This window comes from Peromyscus leucopus, chromosome 15, assembly GCF_004664715.2.
Source record: "Peromyscus leucopus breed LL Stock chromosome 15, UCI_PerLeu_2.1, whole genome shotgun sequence".
Lineage (NCBI taxonomy): Eukaryota > Metazoa > Chordata > Mammalia > Rodentia > Cricetidae > Peromyscus > Peromyscus leucopus.
This window is the reverse complement of record NC_051076.1, coordinates 28,196,486-28,217,432: the sequence shown is the minus strand read 5'-3', so window position 1 is coordinate 28,217,432 and position 20,947 is coordinate 28,196,486. Positions and strand designations below refer to the sequence as shown.

Sequence of the window (20,947 nt, the reverse complement as noted above, 5' to 3'; positions counted from 1 at the left end):
GGATCTGAGCTTGTTTTACACAGCAGGGCTGCATGAAGGAATGGAATGACCATGTGCATGGTCACCAGGTGTTTGGAAGGGTCTGCACTGGGCTGGCCCATGCCGTGTACTTTGATCTAGCGAGGGGGGGTCTTTTGCTCCACCCCTTGGCATTCCTTTAAAAGCTCTTTAGCAGAGACAGAAGGGGCTGGTGGGTTTTGATCCAGGCCCTTCCGAAGCTATCCTGTGTTTCTATCTGTCTCTCTCCCCTCTACATTTCTATCTAAATATTTCCCACTTCTCCCTACTCAAGAGTACCCTGGGGGAAAACGTGGAGGCAGGTCCCCCACACATTTATTTTTGCTATTTATTTATTTATTTATTTATTTATTTATTTATTTATTTATTTAGACAGGATCTCTCTATGTAGCCCTGGCTGTCCTAGAATTCACTGTGTAGAACGAGCTGGCCACAAACTCACAGAAATCAGTCTGCTTCTGCCTCCCAAGTGCTGTTTTTTTGTTTTTGTTTTTGTTTTTGTCTTGTTTTTTAATCTTTTATGGGGCTGGAGAGATGGCTCAGAGGTTAAGAGCACCGACTGCTCTTCCAGAGGTCCAGAGTTCAATTCCCAGCACCTACATGGTGGCTCACAACCATCTGTAATGAGATCTGGCGCCCTCTTCTGTATACATAATAAATAAATCTTTAATCTTTTATGCATATGGATGTTTTGCCTGAATGTCTGGCTAGGCACCTACAGAGACCAGAAAGAGGAGTTAGAGATGGCTGTGAGCAACCATGTGGTTGCTGAGAACCAAACCCACATCCTTTGCAAGAGCAGCCTGTGCTCCTCCTAACTGAGGAGCCATTCCTCTAGCACACACACACACACACACACACACACATGTACACACACACGCATGCACACACACACACACGCATGTACACGCACACGCATGCACACACACACGCACACGCGCGCACGCACACACACACACATGTACACGCACACGCATGCACACACACACACACATGTACACGCACACGCATGCACACACACACACGCGCGCGCGCGCGCACGCACACACACACACACACCCGCCCTTTTCCTTTTAATAGTTTGACACAGGGTCTTAGACTATAGATCACACTGGCTTGAGACTCAATACCTAGCCCAGGCTGACTTTAAATTCACAACAATCCTCCTGCCTCGGCCTCTTAGAATGCTATACAGGCATGAGCCACCACATCTTGGCTTTATTTTTAAACTTAAGGAGAATGTTAAACATTTTTCCGGATTGTATTAGTCAGAGATCTCCATAAAAATAAAACTCCTATAAACATAGGAGGAACTTACTCTAGGTTTTGGCCCACATACTTATGAAACCCAGCAAGTTCCACCTGCTTTCTGCAAGGTGAGGAACCAGGAAAGCTTGCTGCATACTTCAAGTCCAGAGGTCTGGCTCTCAGGGAAGTCTGTGGTTTCTCGAGCTGAATCTAAAGAAGAAGTGAGAAGCAAGAGTGTTGATAATCTGAGGGTAGGAAAAGATGGATGACCCAGCTCAAACAGAGAAACGAGACGCCACTTCCTCTGCCTCCTGGTCTCTTCAGCTCCCGAATGGAATGGGTGTGGGCCACAGCAGATGAGGGCAGATCCTCTTTCTCCAAACTACCTACTCAATGTTAATGTTAATTTCTTCCATGAATTCCTTCACAGACACAGCCAGAAATAATGTCTTACCGGCTCTCTGGATATCATCCCTTAGACCAGTCATGTTGATACACAAAACCATCACAGTGGCTGATGCCTGTACGATCCCATCGGCAGTACAGGAAAACTCCAGCTATTAGGGAGTGTTTGTTAAGACCCTGCATCACTCCATATCGTGTAAGACAACACTTTGACAGGCCGAGCCTTGCTCTGAGAGACTGTCTTAAAAGCAAACACAGAAGTAGGGTGACTCTGTACCTTAAGGGGCATGTAAACAGCACCATCATCCCCGCACCACCCAGGAGGCACAGACTTATAAGCCCTAAAAGTGGAAATGGTGACACGCTATAAATTTATCAAAATAAATTGGAACTGTAGCAACATGGGTATATGAAAATCGTATCAGGAAAACAAGGCCCAAGAACTTATTAGACACATCAAACTGAGGAAAGAGTACTACCACTCCTTCATCTGGGGCCCAGAAAAGGGAAAACACCTAACACTCACTGCAATGGCCTCACCAACCTGCCACGTGACAACCTAGTGCGTCCGTCAAAGGACTGACAGCCAGAGAACCCTGACTATCCCTGGAGCTGCTGCACAGCGTGATGCTGCTGTTGGCACAGCCCACTTCAATGGCCATCCACCCATCTGGACCTGCTGTCTATCTATCTGCCTGTTCCTTCCTCTGGACCAGCTCCTGCTCTCTGCTTTTAGGCCCTCCCTGGTCCAACATCTTGTTTCTGTAGCTCTCTGACTTGGCACCCTGAATCCACAGCAACGCTGTTTCCAGCAGACCCACAGCCTGAAGAGATTCTACGTCCCTATCGGTTTCCTGGCTTCAGCCTGTCTGGTTGCTTTGAAATTTCTTCACCTCTGCAGTAGCCTCTTAACTCTTTATAGCCGTCCTGTAACCTACAGATAGACAGACAGACAGACTTGGTTTATACTTAGAAACTGCATGCAATGGTTAACGTCCATTGTCTACTCGACTGGATTTGCAGTCACCATCTGCTTCAGAGAGAAGAAGTGGTCATTGATGTTCTTCACCCTGGGAAGCTGCAGTACCAAAGACAGAATTTGGAGAAAGCTAGCCCAAATCTACAAAACCACACCAGAGGTCATCTTCGTATTTGGACTCAAAAGTTATTTTGGTGGGGGTTAAGACAGCTGGCTTCAGTGTGACCTATGGCTCTTTGGATTATGTAGGGAAGAATGAGCCTAGACACAGACTTGCAAGACATGACCTTTGTGAGAAGAAAAGACCTCCAGAAAACAGCAGAAGGAACTCCAGAGGAGGGTGCGGAAGATCAGGGTGCAAAAGCCGGGGTCGGTGCTGGCAAAAAGCAAAGGGAGCGGAGATTCTGCGGTGACCTGATATACGGGGATAATGCCACTTTCTAAGGAGAGGACAAATAAACTAACCACTTGGACTTGGAAAAAATAAAGAGAAGTGGGAGGAAGCTGGCTGAACACCAGTGTTCGTCCCTCCCTGCTTCCTGACTGGAACACAATTTGACCAGAATCTCATATTCCGGTTGCAAGCCCTCCAGCCACGATGGACTGTGTCCATCCACGAGCCAAATACATTCCTCTTTCCTTACGCTGCTTTTGCCAAGTAGTTCATCATAGTCAACAAGAAAAATAGCTCATGTACTGTAAACATAGAAAGGATTCTATTTGTAGTCTTAGGGATTAAAATTCATGGGTTCCCAGAGTTCCAGGGAAAGAAGGAAGGGTGGACACGTAGGTGAGCTAGTGAGTGTTGGGAAGGAACAGAATGTATGTCTGAAAGAAGAGAAGAAGAGAAGATCTTAAATAGCCATCAAACAAAAGCCCAATAACCTCCTGATAGGCATCTTGCACATCTGGACACAAAGTAACTGTGCGGTCCACATGCCTGAGATTAAAGCGTAGGCGTGGCCAAAGCAAGATTGTGTGTAGTACCATGAGGGCCTCCTGGCTTCCTTTGATAAAAGAAAAAAAAAAACGAAAATACCCCAATGTAAATACAAAAGGAGGAAGTAAGGAAAGTTAATCAGCTAACAGCTAATTTAAAAAAAATGCAAGGTGAGGTGGAAACTTTTATTTAAATCCCATCACTGCAGACCACCAATCGTGTTACATACAGACTTTCAGACTGTCTATCCTAACCAATCCAGAAGCAAAACAATTTTCTCCCTACCGACTGTCCTCCTATCCTGAAGCTTCCCAGCCCATTACCTTCAGCTAACTTCTCCTTTACCTAAGTCAACACAGGTTCATTGTAAACAATTTACACCTCTGTTCCCCAGATTTTGGCTCTTTAAAAAAATTGAGGCTGGCAAGGCTGCTGAGCAGGTACAGGCTCTTGCATGCGGCCCTGATGACCTGAGTTCAAGACCTGGATCCCACAGAGGACAGGAGAAAGCAAACTCCAGAGAGTTGTCCTCTGACCTCTAGACTTATGCCACAGCAAACTTACACTCTCTCTCTCTCTCTCTCTCTCTCTCTCTCTCTCTCTCTCTCTCTCTCTTTCTCTAAATTAAATCAGTTTTTGAGGAAATTTATGGGCCTGGAGAGATGGTTCAGTGGTGAAGAGCATTTGCTCTTGTAGAGGACCCAGGTTTGATTCCCAGCACCCGCATAGTGCCTCACAACTGTCTGCAGTTCCAGTTCCAGAAGATCTGATGCCCTCTTCTGATCTCCTGAGGCACTGGGCACACATGTGGCGCATAGGCATCTATGCAGGCAAAACACTCACATAACTAAGATAATATAAATCTCAAAAACTTTTTCAGTTCTCTTAGGCTGGTGGAATGTTTGCCTGGCATTCACGAAGCCCTGGGTACAAGCCCCAGCACCACCTAAAACTGGGCTTGGTGGTGTGAGTCTGTAATTTCCACGTGTTACTGTGGAGACAGAAGGATCAGGACTTCAAGGTAATCCTCGGCTAGATAGCAAATTTGAAGCCACCCTGTCTCAAAAGTTCTTAGTCCTGGTTCTGGTCCAGTTGACACTGTCCACAGCTGCCTGCTTTTTTCCCCCTACCATCTGTACTGTGGTTCACGGTTCAGTAAACTCTCTTTCTTTCTCAGACCCCATTGGTCTCAAGAGCTTGAGGTTAATGTTTTCATTTGCACATTTCATCAATGAGCTTGAGCAGTTTGTAGACAGCTGTCATGGAGCTGTCCAGATGTCGAATGTATTGACATGAACAAACCCATGCTCCGTGTGCATATGTGCACCACTGGTGGGTGTGAGCCATGGTGTGAGTTGGAGGTCAAGGGATGACGTGTGGGAGTTGGCTCTCTCCTTCCACCATATGAGTCCCGGGGATCAAACCCAGGGCATCAGTCTTAGGAGCAGGTGCCTTTACCAGCTGGACCATCTTGCCAACCCAGAGCATTTTAAACAGCATTATTCTGTTAACTTTTTACTGGCCCAACCAGCACTTATATAGCTTACCACAGAGCTTAGAATTTATGGTAACACCCTTTTCCTTCTAAGATTTTAAAATGTATCAATATACCAGTGGTTCTCAACCTGTGGGGCACGACCATCTGAAAACACATATTTCTGATGATCTTAGGAACTGAGGCACCACTCAGGAGCAAAATCACAGCTTTGAGGTGGCAATGAAAATAAATTTATGGTTGGGGGTTCCTAAGGCCATCAGAAATATGTGTTTTTCCGATGGTCATGACCCACAGATTGAGAACCACTGCAATATACAAAGTTACTTGTCTATCTTTGAGGAAGAAAGGGAGGGAGGGAGGGAGGAAAAGACAGAGGGAGGGAGAGAGAGGATATGGGAGAAAGAGAGGGAGGAAGCAAGATGGAAAGAGGAAACACATTTAGAACTAGTTCGGGGTTTCGAGGAAGGAAAGCCAGATGTGGACTGACATGATTGTGCTTACATTTCATTATAGTTAAATTTCCAGAATGTTCATTCAAAAACCATATTTCTCAACTATTCATATCTTCCAGGGAGAGTGGTTCCTGTTGGGAGCTAGCTGTGCGGCCTAGTTTTGGACCAGTACATGAGTGCTTGTCCAGTGGGTCTCCGGATGAGGCAAAAGCCCACAGGGACAGTCTCACTCGACAGGGACCAGTGGCTTCTGGACATCGCAGAATACTGCTGGAACCCCACAGTTCTTGTGCTCTCTTCTCTCTTGTGGTATTGGTGATTCTCTTGGTGGTTTTAGTGTCATTTTGTCAATCACTCGTGAGACAGATATGATCATGCCTGGAAACCCCATTTTTTTCTCGAATATCATCCCCTAAAATTCTTTGGGAGCTGATGCTTCCCAGGTTTCTTGTCTGGGGATGCCAGCTGTCACTTTGGACCCTGGGAACTGTCCTGATTCAGTGCTGACAGAATCCAAGGCAGATCACCCCTATTTCTAGTAAACATGTTTTGAACAATAGTGTTCTTGAAAATGTGTGCCTATGTTTATCACCTTCAGTTTCGTAAAGACAGGATGTGCCTGACTCCATATTTGGCCAAGCTAACAAAATGATAAGTGTTGTTTTGAGTTTAAAGATGTTTTGATGTAAAAATTGGGGAAAAAACATATTTGACAAATTCGTTTTTGCTTGAGGTTAACGCTGGAGGATAGGAAAAATACTTGTTTGCTAGCATGGAAAAACATGTTTGTTTTTGATGTATAAATCAAGGCAGCTGGAGCTATTTGGGAGCAGCCGTTTGTGTGAAACTCATCTGGTGGTTGGACAATTCGTTTCTTCACGCTGACCCCTCTTCCCTCTCTTAGGACCCGAACCCAGGCTGCGGGGTAGTTCCTAGTTCCAAAAGAGAACCAAGCCTTTGCCTCTAATCACCAAAAGTGTGGAATCATTTGCATAAAAATAAACTCAAATCTTCCTGGAAGACATTGTCATGAGCTGGTCCTTAACCTGACTGCTGGTTATAAATAAAAGAATGAAGGTATTTAACATAGGATATGATACTCTTGTATGTTTATCTTAATCTCACCAGGCAAGACCACTATCATAATTTTTTTGAGCCAAATTTGAAGCAAGTTTTATTAAATACTGGCCAGGACAAAGAACACTGGCCAGGTCCATACACAGGATTCCCAGAGAATGGCCATGAATTAGGTTAGTCAGTCAGGTGCTATGGACTTTCTGCCATCATCCAATCAGGGACAAGCATACATCTTGCTGTACTTACTGCCTACATACCTCCCATCTTCATGTGATCAAGCATATTCTGTGCAGTTGGGGCATCCAACCTTGTATATAGAAGTGAAAACATGGCTTGTTATCTTACATGAATAACAGCCCCAAGCATTCCAGGAAGTTATCTGTCCTCGGGCAAGTGTGCCTTACGGGTTAGAGGCATTTTTGTTGTGTAGATCTCTTAAGCACAGTAATTAAAATGTAAAACATAACTTTATCCCTCACAGTTATAGCTAAGTTCCGGCTTCTTAAACCAGGACTTAGTGGTTTGGTCATATAACTGAATGTGAAGGTTGTAAAATAATTGGCAACAATAAAAGATTTCTGAACACACAATGACCAAAAATTAACTCAGAATCAAATGTGTAATGAGTCTCACCCATGGCGAAGCATGGAACTCTGTTGCAGCCTTAGCTCCAAGCACACGGTATACGAACTGCTGCCTGAAACCATCGCTCAGATTCAAGCCCACTGTAAGTCATGAGATGCCGTGTTTCTACTGGACACGCAGTTTTCTACTTAGAGAGACATAACAGCTTTAACACAGAAAACAAGGATTTTACTATTTTCCTACCATCACATGTGAGCACAGAAGCATTAAATTAGCATGTCTTAGGATTGTATTGTGTTAGAATGTTCACTTTAAAAATTGCTGTTTTGATGGGGCTGAAAAGGTGGCTCAGTTGTTCAAAGTACTGGCTGCTCTTGCTGGAGTTCGATTCCAAGCACCTACATGGTGGCTCACAACTCCAGAGCTAGAGTTAGCTTCCAAGGGCACCACGCACACACGTGGTGGACAGACATCCTTGCTGACATGTGTACATAAAATGATAAAGTAATTTTTTAATTAAGAAGCATGCTGTTTGAGATTGAGTGAGATGGTTCTGTGGGTAAATGTGATGGCCTTCAAGCCAGATGACCTAAATTCAATCCCCAGGAGCCCACATGATGCAAAGAGGGAACTGACTCTTGAGAACTGTCCTCTGACTTCCACACGTGTGTTTCAGTGGCGTAGGCACACACACACACCCACACTAAAAATAAAATAGATAAATAAATGTAATTTAAAACTTTTTAATAAAAACTGGTGTTTGAGCTGCTGACTTAAGTTTCATGAATCAATCATTACGTGAATTCTTGTTTGAAATTAGGACAGAATTTCCAATTATTTTTGAATTGGCCCAAACATTCTTCTCTACTTGGTACTAAATGTTTATGGGAACTTTATTCTCAGCATTGACAATAATAAAAAATCAAAATGCTGATAAATTCTGTAACACTGAAGGTGTTCTGTGGGTCTCTGGGTATGCAATGCCAGATGAACCTGATCTTGATGTTCATTATCGTTGTTGGGAGGGGTGCCATACTGCACGTGAGCAGATTAGAGGACAGCTCCATGGGTTCTCTCCTTCTACATTTATATAGGTTCTGGGAGGCAAGATCAGGTCACCAAGCATTTTACCTCCTGAGCCATCTCACCCACTCCAACAGTTAAATCTTTATGTAAAAGCAAACATGCATATCCATTTTATCAGTATATAAATTTGTTTTCATCTTTTATAAATAGACAAATTATATGTATAACAAAGAATTGTAAAATATATTTACTTAGGCTTTATTATCAGTGAATGCTTGACTTGTGTAACTATTTTATATACTTACACACTCAGGGTTGTGTAAAAATTTCAACTGGGGAACTGGAGAGGTGGCTCTGTAGTTAAGAGCTCATTCTGTTCTTATAGAGGACCCAAGTTCCATTTCCAGCCCCCATGTCAGATGGCTTCCATCCTCCTGCAGCCCCAGGTTCAGAGGATCATACCCGCTCTTCTGGATTCCACAGGTACCTGCACTCACATGTACATATACCCACACATAGAGTCACACATATATACATAATTAAAAATTAAATAAATATTTTATAGTGGTTTGAAAGAAAATGGCCCCTAAAGGGAGTGGCACTATTAGGAGGTGTGGTTTTGTATGAGTAGGTGTGGCCTTGTTGGAGGAAGTGTGTCACTGCTGGGGCAGGGTTTGAGTTCTCTGTTCAAGATACCGCCCAATGTGATAGACCTCTTCCTGTTGCCTGCAAGTTGTAGGACTCTCAGCTACGTCTCCAACACCGTGTCTGCCTGCATGCCATGATGTCCCACCATGATGATAATGGACTGAACCACGGAACTAACTGTAAGCCAGCCCCAATTAAATGTTTTCCTTTATAAGAGTTGCCATGGTCATGGTGTCTCTTCACAGCACTAGACACCCTAACTAAGACATCTTTTAAATTTTTTCTCAAGTGAAAACAATCATGAGTGGGAAAGTTTAAGAAGTTGATGTCTAGGGGCTGGAGAGATGGCTCAGTGGCTAAGAGCACTGGGTGTTCTTCTGGAGGATCTGGGTTCAATTCCCAGCACCCACACGGCAGCTCACAACTGTCTATAACTCCAGTTCCAGGGGATCTGACACCTTCACACAGACACATATGCAGGCAAAACACCAATACACATAAAATAAAAATAAATTTAAAAAAAAGAAGAAGTTGAGGTCTAGATGACCTCGCTTAATTTCTACCTGCTCTAATTCTCATTTATCTCCGAGGACAGGATGCTTGGGGATCAAAAGTTCCCCTCCAGGCATACAAGCTGGCTGGATCAAAAATGACTACCGGAGTAACCACTGAATCCCCTCTAACTTCATTATAATCCCCTCTTCATGCTAAGTATCGCAGCCTCCGGTGCCCTGACAACTGACAATTGAGTAGAAATCACTGCAAAGAACCATAAAAAAGAGAGAGAGAAGAGGTGGACCCCAAATTCCTGGAAAATGTCCACCCAGTCACAGAAAAGATACGACTGCTTCTCTCTTTTATGAACCTATCCTTTGGCCCTCATTTCTCCTAGAAACTCCCTACTTCAAAGGGTTGAGGTTTGCCAAACTCTCTTCCACTTCTGTTCTTGGTCAAGAATGAAAGTGTCCCTCGCTGCTCAGTGAGTGATTGTTCTTGTTCACGGTATCACAATCCAAAAAAGTAAGAGACACAGTTAGGGACAGAAAAACAAACAAAACAAACAAACAAAACTAGCAACAGACTGTGCTCTAGACTTTTCAGATTAGAAAGAAAGGATCTTGAAGGGAGTGGTGCATGCACCTTCAGTCCTGGTAGCCAGAAGGCAGAGGCAGGAGGATTTCTATGAGTTCCAGGATAGCCAGGACTACATAGGTCTCTCAAAAAAGAAGGAAGGAAGGAAGGAAGGAAGGAAGGAAGGAAGGAAGGAAGGAAGGAAGGAAGGAAGGAAGGAAGGAAGGAAAGTCCTTTAAGTCCTTGGGTTACAGACAAATTTTAAATATGTGTCTTTTTTTGTCTTAGTCTCTATATCAGTTACTTGTCCTGTTGCTGTGAGAGCAGGTATATTTGGGATCAGAGTTTGAGGGTATAGTCCATCACAGCAGGGAAGTAGTGGGGAGCGAGAGTTTAAGGCAATGGTTCACATTGCATCAGGAAGCAAAGAAAGATGACTGTCCTTGCTCAGCTACCTTTCCCCATTTCGTGCAGTTCTGGACCTCGGGCCATGGAACGATGCTGTCCACATTCAGATGGGTCTTCCCATCTCATTTAACCTAACTAGATAGTCCTTCATAAGCATGCCCAGAGGCTTGTCTCCTAGGTGACTCCGGCTCCCATCAGGTTGACAATCAACATAAACTGTCACAGTCTCTTGACAGCGACTCTGCAGATTCGCAGATTCATTCAGCAAAGCAGCTCTTCAACTGGTTATTCTGCATGGAACATCACCTAGGCAGGCAGGCAGGCAGGCAGGCAGGCAGGCTCCGACTGGGGCTCTACATGAAGGTTTAGCTTTCCTTTCTTTGTAGCTTTGCTCGAGATTGCCAGCATAGGACCCAGCCTTTTGTTCCCAGTCACCATGGATTTGCTCATTTAATGTGTTACTTTGTTGAGATAATTGTTGAAACAAAATATCTAGCAGAAATGAAATAGGGTAGAAAGTGTTGGGTATGAAAAGGTGCCAGGTATATTGGCTCACATGTGAGAGCCAAAGTTACATTTTAAGTTTTAATTACTATGCCTTAGAGTTCCATGAAACAAACATGTCCCTGATCAGCAAGCCCCTTGCCCAAGGACAGACAGTTCCTGAGATGCTGGAGGCTGTTGTTTATGGGAGACAACAAGCCACGTGTTTTTTTACTCCCTTAAACAAGTTTGTTTGACCCACCTGCACTGAATATGCTTGATTACCTGTAGGCAGGAGCTTCACAGGCAGGAAATACATCAGGATATAAGCTTGCCCCTGATTGGATGTAAGCTGGAGGAATGTCAGGTTGTATGCTTGCCTCTGATTGGACCTGATGGGACATGCAATGAATTATGGATTTTCCTTTTTAAGCTGCTGCAAACTGTGATGCAGACCCTGGAACCTGGGTCTGGACCTGAGCAGAGCCCATCCACCTGGCCAATATTTAATTAAAGCTTGCTTCAAATTTGGCTTTAAACTGTGGTAGTGGTCTTATTCTTTATCGGTGGGATTAACACACACCTTTAATGGCAGCGCTTTGGAGGCTAAGGCAAGAGTGTGACTCTGAACTCCAGGCTAGCCTGGCTACAGTGTAAGTCTGCCTTTTTTTTTTTTTTTTTTTTTTTTTTAAAGCAAACTGATTGGTTGCTAGAAACTGATGCAACCGCAGGTGTGGGAGCCCACAGAGGTTTCCCAGTGAGAGCTGAGCTTGCTTTACCCAGCAGGGCTGCATAAGGGGGTGGATTGACCACTTGCGAGGTTACCAGGTGTTTGGAAGGGTCTGCACTTGGCTGTGCTAGGGGGAGGTCTTTTGCTCCACCCCTTGGCATTCCTTTAAAAAGCCCTTTAGGAGAGACAAGGGGCCAGTGGATAAGGATCCAGGCCCTCCCGAGGCTGTCCTGTGTTTCTATCTGTCTCTCCCCCCTCTACATTTCTATCTAAATCTCTTATCCCTCACTTTTCAGGAGTACCATAGGAAAAAAAGGTGGGGGCGGCCCCACATACGCAGGGCTGCATTACAGCAGGCATCATGTTACCACTCACCCAGCAAAGAAACAGGACCGTTCCAAACTGGCAGGAACCAACATGGTTTATCAAGACAACCACAAAATGTTAGGGCTTCACTGTAAGGGCATCTCTGTTCTATTAGCTTTGCAAAGTCTCACATTTCCACCAGAGACCACGCCAATCCAAAAACCCTCAGATAAGAACTCAAGAGCGGGGCAAATGCTAGTCTCAGAAAAATTCCAATCAATATCCCTATCCACACCTTAACTCATGACTAAAGCCTTCCTTCCATTAAAGTTTATACATAAAACAAACTATCCTAAGCCCCAGCGATTAGACTCCTTGAGAAACACAAAAGCACCTCTTGAGTTTGTTTTCACTCTATAATAAAACATTATCCCAGTTTGTCATGTCTCTGAATTCCTTCCTTGATGGTAATAAGAACCTAGAAACAGGGAAAGGGACTGGAGAGGACAGAAGGGAAACTGAGATCTGGATGTAATATGTGAGAGAATAATAATAATTAATAATAATAATAATAATAATAGAACTGGAAACAAATAGTGTGGCACGAATCTTAGAAGTTCTTATTAATAAAAACAAACCCAGAGCCAGGTATTGGGGTGAATGCTGGAAGATCAGAGAAGCAGACAAGCCACAGCCACCTCACCTTGCCAATTCCTCAGCTGATCCTGTTTCCTCAAACTGGAAGCCTCTGAGTCTTCATCCAAATGGATCTCAGCTGAACTGCTGCTAGAAGCCTAAAAGCTTAACCAGGCTCTAGTTCCTGGTCCTCATGCCTTAAATACCTTTCTGCTTCCTTCCATCACTTCCTGGAATTAAAGGCTCGTGTTACCACGCCTGGCTGTTTCCAGTGTGGCTTTGAACTCACAGAGATCCAGGCAGATCTCTGCCTCTGGAATGCTAGGATTAAAGGTGTGTGTGCCACCATTTTCTGGCCTCTACATCTAGTGGCTGTTCTGTTCTCTGACCCCAGATAAGTTTATTAGGGTGCACAATATTTTGGGGAACACAATATCACCACAAAATAGAAAGAGGTTTCCTCCCCAACTTCTACCTCCAGCAACAGAACCACAGGCTTCTTACCTCCTTTCCTTCATAGCCGAGGAAATGACAGTGTCTGTGATGTGCTTCTGATTCAACAGAGAAATTTTACAGATATTTATTCTGCATGCTAATACAGGAATACCAGCTACAGCATTATTGCCCAGCCAACAGGTTCTGAAATGAGATAGCCAAATAAAATTACATTCTTTAAGATAACTTTCTTGGGATTGGAGAGATGGCTCAGCAGTTAACAGCATTGGCTGCTGTTCCAGGGAATGTTGGTTTGATTTCCAGCACCTACATGGTGACCCAAAACTATCTGTAACTCTAGTTCCAGGGGATCCGAGGTCCTCTTCTGGCCTCCATGGACACTGTGCAAACATAGTGTCCAGGTATACATGCAGGCAAAACACACATAAAACAATACAATGTTTTTAAAAGATAATTCTTAGCACATGCCATTTCTTAAAGGACTCCTTTAGGCCTTCTAAGGAAAGTTTTAGTTCAAAAGACAGATTGACATTAACATAGCAAGTTGGTAAACAATTGCAAATATTTACACAAGGCTCTATCTGTGGTGATGAGGGGTTGAATCAAGATCCTTGTGCATGTTAAACACATGCTCCACCACTGAACTATACCTCCAGCCCAAGTTCTTACCCAAGAAAACAAGGTCAACTATTTATATAAAAGTCTTTAACACATTACCAAATCACATTCTTGAGCCACATTTATGTTACAAAAGGATAATGTTCCTCATGTTGACTAAAAGGAAGTGGGACATCTCTTTCAGTGACTCCTTTTGTATTAGTGATGAAATTTGCATTTAAAATCTTTTTTGTTTGTTTTTTTAAAGGACCTTGTGTAGTCCAAGCTTCCTACATAGCTGAGGATGACCTGCCTCCACTTCCTAAGTGCTGAGCTTACAAGGATGTCACCACGCCGAGCTTTGAAGTTTACATCTTTAAAGATACAGCTTGTAATTTTATTGACTAGGGCAGTGTATTCATTACTTTTCTTATTGCTGACAAGATATTTTATCTAAATATTATACCATATTAGGGTTGAAATGTAGGGCCCTGGCCCCCCGTTTTTGGGTAGTTGTTGCCTTGCTTGCTGACCTTGACCAGATGTCCTCCCTATGCTGATTCCATGCCAGTTTCCTTCCTCCTGAATGCTCACTGGAGGCTCTTTGTGTATCCTGTATTGGGTGTAAACAGCTTAGATGCAAGAATGTAAAACATCGATAGCGAACTTCTGCCCTCTGGGGTTCCTCCATTGTGCTGTAAGCCTGTATTTAAGGTTTCCTCCCTCCTTCAATAAACGGCATTCAGCATTCTGCTGGGGTGAATGACTCACTGTTCTTGTCTCTGTTTTTTGATCCACAGCCCCTCGCTTAGACATGGTGAACAGGTGGCGGTAGCGCGGGCGTTACCGCTACATTGAAAAAACTCAACATAGAAATGATTTCTGGGGCTGGGGAGGTAGTTAAGTGGGTAAATCACTTGCTGCAAGAGCCTGGTGCCTTGAGTTCAGACCCCCAGAACCTGCATAAAAGCGGGTCACGGTAGCACAAACGTCTATAATCCCAGGGCACCCTTACTGGAGATGGGAGCTGCTGAGAGCTTGGTGGCTTGCTAGCCTCAAGTGTCCAGCAATAAACGACAAGAGATCTTATCTCAAACCAGGCGGGAGGTGAGGACCAAAACCTGAGGTTGTCCTCTGACATCCACGTGGTACATCCTGTGCACTCGAACACACACACACACACACACACACACACACACACACACACACACACAATCATTTCTGCTGCAACTAATACACATGTTTAACACAGTTCCTGTCAGGATACTAGCAAGATTTTTTTTTTGTATATTTATACAATATTATTCTAGAATGTATATGGAAAGACAAAGGGACTAGAATAACTAAACCGATGTTTACACACAGAAAAGGTAGGAGGAATAAATCTAAATAATTTCAGGACTATAGAGCTACAGTAATCAAGATTATATATTCTGGGCATGATAGCCTGTGCCCAGCACTCAGGAAGCTAGAGCAGGAGGATTACCAGCCTGGGCTACAGAGTGAGTCCTTTCCTAAAATAAACAGGTTTGTTAGTGAACATGTGTAGTGCCAGATATGGGAGGTGGTGACGGGAGGATCCCCTGAGGCCACTGGTCAGAGGCTACAGTGTCTGTGTACACAGAGCATCAGTAGTGGGGCTGTACCTGTGAGGAGTTACTATACTGCTTTGGACAATATAGCAAGACCCTGGTGTAAGGATTATGTCCTCAATTACATCACCAGCCTGTGACGGCATTCCAGCCTAAAAAGCGGGTGTGCTGTTAGTTTTCTGTCTGCGTTGTGTTCTTACCCTGCAAGGAACGTCACGAAACACGACAGAATCCGCTTATAGAGTTTATTAGAAACGAAGGACAGAAAGTGCAGGCCTGTGGGAGAGACACGTGCGTGGAGAAGGGAAGGGGAATATCGCGCCGGACTTTTAAAACCGGCTGGGGGCGTGGCCAGGTCACGTCACTACCCTACGCGTGTGCGTAGACCACATGGTCATGTTGCGCGCTTATATCACCATGCAACGCCACGGGACTCTGATCACGCGAGACCCCTTGGCCCGGAACTTGCTAGGTGGAGATATCTGGGCCCACCAGGTATCCTAGCTACGAAAAGACGCTCTTGATGCGGAAATGGCTAGGCGGAAGTGTCTGCCCAGTAAATGGAACCGCGTTGTGAACCCTTCATGTGCCCTCTGTGCATTCTCTCTTTCCGCATTCTCTTCTGTATTTCCCCCTCCATGTGCTCTCTCTCTCTCTCTCTCTCTCTCTCTCTCTCTCTCTCTCTCTCCCTCTCTCCCTCTCTCTCTCCCTCTCCCAGTAAAGCTCTAGAAAGGTAACTATGGCTCATGCTCTTTCGCCACCAAAACATCCAGCACTCTTCTCTGTCGGCATGGCCAATGCTTAACCAACACCTGACTCTTTACAAAATTAGAAATAAGAATAGAAATGTTATTCACGACTAGAAAGTATTCAGATGTATAAAATAGAAAGGAAACAAAGGGAATACAATGAAAAAAATCCAAAGCAACCAGACATGGTGGCACTTGCCAGCACTTGAGAGGCTAAAGCAGGATGATTATCATGCCTTGGAAGCTAGCCTGGTCTACATAGTGAGTTCTAAAGCAGCCTGGTTATGATACGAAACCTTGTCTCCTGGAAGGCAGCCCCACAGAGTTGTAAAGTCTGTATAGGAGAAATTAAACTCTTAAGGATCTTCCTACTCAGAGCAACTGTTTACAGGTGACTAATGGTCCCTGCCACAGTTTAATTCTCAGTAAACTGTGAACCAGGCAGCAGCTGCAGATGAACTGAGGTAAGCTGCATGCTGTGAAGTAGGCATCAGTGGTGTCTGTTACACTTCCCATGCACCCTTTCCTGCCATGCCCCTGGAAAGCATACTTTAGCCAATCAAAAATATAAACCAAGAAAGGAAACAAGACTTGGAATAAAAGGGATTTAGTGCAAAAGGCCAGTGACAAGAAGTCCCAGGAGCCCTAGAGATGAAGCATCCAAATTAGTGTTGAGGAGGGACGTTGTGTTGAAGAAAAAGAAATGATAAAATACCCCATGCATTTCATCATATGGAAAACAGTATTAAGTTGCTTTCTGGGGTTTCTTTTTCAGTATTAGGAAAAAGCTAATAATAGACACATATTCAACTATGAAATGACAAAAATGAAACCTGATTGTCTCTGGAAGGGAAGAAGATTGTTCAAGAGAGGAAATGTAATCAGACAAATGTGTCTGGAAGAAACAGTGATCGTCAAATTGTGACAAGGCTACGTGAAAGTATTTGATGGGAACGTGGGAAGCAAGTAAGCCTAGCGGGACAAGAAACCATGGATGAGATGAATATTGATAACACAAACGGGGAACAGCAACACAGTATATTGTTTGGAAATATGCAAGTAAATTCTCAGAAGACATGGTTGAAAAAGTTCAAGATGGTTCCATGTAGGGTGTGGGACTGAGGGGATGTGGGGAAAGAGGGAAGTCCAAACAGTCTTGTGATATGCCTGGCCTGTGAGGCAGCTCAAACGAAGTAGGAGCATTGCAACATAGAAATTCTTTTTCCAGTGAGAGCATTGTCTTCTCTCGTGTACTTAGAGATTTCATGCAGAAAAGTCAGACAGGCCATGCCTGCTGACCATTGTGTAATAAAAGTAGACAATCGCCGGGCGGTGGTGGCGCACGCCTTTAATCCCAGCACTCGGGAGGCAGAGGCAGGCGGATCTCTGTGAGTTCGAGGCCAGCCTGGTCTCCAAAGCGAGTTCCAGGAAAGGCGCAAAGCTACACAGAGAAACCCTGTCTCAGAACCCCCCCCCCAAAAAATAAATAAATAAATAAAATAAAAAAAATAAAAGTAGACAATCAAAAAGGTGGTGCTCAACATAAACACAACAAGCCTCCTAAATAAACCTTTGGTTAAGAAGGAAGTGAAGGGGCTGGAGAGATGGTTAAGCTGTTATGAACACATGCTGCTCTTTCAGAGGACCTGAGTTCAGGGAAACTCACAACCTCCTGTAACTCCAGCTTCAAGCGCACACACACACACACACACACACACACACACACACACACACAGAGTTTTCTTTCTATTGCTGTGATAAAATACCATGGTTAAAAGCAACTTGGGAAGGATTTATTACAGCTTACAGTTCCTCATGAAGAGAAGTCAGGGCAGGAACTCAAGGCAGGAGCTGAAGCAGAGGCCATGGAGGAATGCTGTTTACCGCTTGCTCCCTGTGCCTTGCTCAGCCTGCTTTCTTACACAGCCTAGGACCACCTGCCTAGGGGTGCAAGGCGGCACTGCCCACAGCGTCCTCGACCTTCCCGTACCAGTCATTAATCAAGAAAATGCCTACAGGCAATCTAATGGAAGTATTTTCAGTTCCCTCTTCTCAGATGACCCTGGCTTGTGTCAAGTTGACAAAAATACCACACTCAAATAAAAATAAATCTTAAAAAAATAAAATAGCCGGGCAGTGGTGGCACATGCCTTTAATCCCAGCACTCAGGAGGCAGAGGCAGGTGGATCTCTGTGAGTTTGAGGCCAGCCTGGTCTACAAAGGGAGTTCCAGGACAGGCTCCAAAGCTACACAGAGAAACCCTGTCTCGAATAACCAAAAAAATTAAAAATAAAGAAAAAAAGAAAGTAAAGCTAAAATTATAAATTGTTTAGAAAGAACACTGGCAGACATGCATATAGAAGTCAAATGTCTATGGCCAAAAGAGCAGTAGAGGAAAAGTTACAGTCTTTTATTAATTTGTTTGAAAATAAGAAATTCAGAAATAAATAATATATAAATCTAAATAAAGTAGAAAATAGCATGTTTGAAAGCAAGCAAAAGGTAAAATATATGATTAATAAGTCAAAGCTGTTACAAGACAAACAACAAACAAATGGGTAAAGCTTAGTGAGGCTTCTAGGGTGGACAAAGACAGAGTGGGCGAGGGTTTCAGTATCTAGCCATTCTGCTTTGAAAGAATTAAGTGTGCTATGGTCGGTCATCTTGGTCTCCTTTGTAAACCATGCTTTAAGTATGGTCTGTCTGATCAATACACTGTGACAGGAGCATTATTACCAAGGGCTTCTGAGAATATTTTCCTTGCTCTCAAGGAACACATCAAAAAGGTAATTAGTCCCTTTCTTTTTCTAGATACCAGGATATGACATTTAGAGTTGCTATGGGTTCTTGCCAGCCCTAGGGCAATACCCAGGAGGTTGCAGATAAAAGGACTCAGAATTCTGATGCAAGGAGACACTCTGTCTCTGGACTTCTTGTCATGGGAGATAATAGATTTCCTTCTTGTTTAAGCCACTTTGAACAATGGCTTCCTGTTATTCACAACTAAAGTAATCTTGATAAAAGAGATCCCAAAAGCTAAGAATAGGGGAGACAGATTCTATGAGCAAGGGGCATCAAGATCATGATGGGGAAACCTACAGAGACAACCGAGCCAAACTAGTGGGAACTCATGAACTTTAGACCAACACCTGTGGAGCCTCCATGGAACTAGACTAGGCCCTCTGCATAAGCGAGACAGTTGTGTAGCTTGGTCTGCTTAAGGGGCCCCCGGCAGTAGGATCAGGATCCATCCCTGGTGCATGAGCTGGCTTTTTGGAGCCCACTACCTATGGTGGGACACTTTGCACAGCCTTGATGCAGGAGGGAGGGGCTTGGACCTGCCTCTACTGAATGTACCAGGCTTTGCTGACTCCCCATGAGAGGCCTTACCTTCTTGTAGGATGGAATGGGGGGGGGGGCGGGAGGAAGGCTGGAGGGGCGGGAGAGGGAAGAGAGGGATCTGTGACTGGTATGTAAAATGAATAAAAAATTTCTTAATTAAAAAAAAAGAATGGGGGAAGGGTCCATGTGTAAGTATAAACACACAAATTACCAAAAAAAGAAGAAAAAGAAAATGCTGTATTTGGCTTAGGGGGTAGCTCAGTTACTCGAGTACTTACAGGAAACTCTGAGTGTGATCTTCAGGACCACACAGATTGGGTGTTGGTACACACCTATAATCTCAGCATTTTGGAAGTGGAGGTAGGAGGATCAAGGCCATCCTCAGCTATATACAGGTATTTTGAGGTCAGCCTGGGCACCGTGAGACTCTGACAAAGAAAGAAGGAAAATGGGGGGGGGGGGAGAGATGCATTTTGCTGCATAACAATTAATAAATGTATGATTTTCCAGGAAAAAACCACACATTTTCAAAACTAGTTTAAAAAAGTAGAGAAAATTCTCACCGGGCAGTGGTGGTGGTGGTGGTGGTGGTGGTGGTGGCAGCAGCGCACGCCTTTAATCCCAGCACTCAGGAGGCAGAGGCAGGCAGATCTCTGTGAGTTCAAGGCCAGCCTGGTCTACAGAGTGAGTTCCAGGACAACTAAAGCTGTTACACAGAGAAATCCTATCTTGGGGGGAAATATATATATAATTCTAATAAGAGTAATTGTGATATGAATATGAAGGGGGAAAGGTTGTCTAAATTTTAGTGCAAAAAAAAAAAGGCCATATGTTATAGGAGAAGTCTATAATCCAAACAAACAAGAGGCAGTCATTTGGGAGGTCTTGATATAATACAGATGCCAAACCTTACCCAAGTGATCTACATAGATGATGTAATTCTCCAGTACCCGGTGGTGGGTGGAATTCTAAAGTACAACTGGAAGAGAAACAACCCAATAATGGCCAAGAAAAATCTTGAAACAAAGGAATGAGAGAAAATTGGATTTTCTACATATCAAAATATGCTATAAAGCTACAATAAATAAGTGTATGCTACTGAAGTAGAAAACAAACAAACAAATGGAGTCAGGCAATAGAAGAGAGACTGATGTAGAGACTGATGTATGGGAGTTGATAATGAACTAATAACATTTCCAATCATTCTTTTCAAGGAATGACATAGGGATAACTGACCTCAACGTGGGTAAAAATGAAGTTAGGGCCAAATTAAAAAAGGACTTCCAAGTGTATTTAAGTTCAGATCCTGTCTAAAGTATGTAAGAATTTCAGATAAATTTAGTAAGGTTCAAGGAAAGGTAACAAATAGGCTTTTACTGAACTCTTGACTTTCAGAAAGCCTTCTCTGAGTTGTTATGACAAAATCCCACAGATGGGTCAGTCCTTATTAGCACATGGTTTTGAAGGCTGAGAAGTTCAAGACTGAGGGACCAGAATTCTTGCTGTATCATTCCCTGGACTTCTAAGAAGAGAGAAAGTGATGGAGAAAGAGGAGAAAGAGCCAAAAAGGTACCAGACTCACCATTTTATAAGGAATCCACTCCCACAGAACTAGGCCATGGCCCAGGGGCTGGTCCCCTCCCATCCAATACCCCCTCCCATCTCTGTTGCATTGGTGGTTATGCTTCCAATACATGATTT

General features: G+C 43.9%; 1 pseudogene; it reads left to right on the top strand.

Moving 5' to 3' along the window:
* The first annotated feature begins 2,656 nt into the window (after positions 1 to 2,656).
* Positions 2,657 to 3,094, top strand: LOC114689990 (annotated as a pseudogene).
* The last annotated feature ends 17,853 nt before the right edge of the window (positions 3,095 to 20,947 follow it).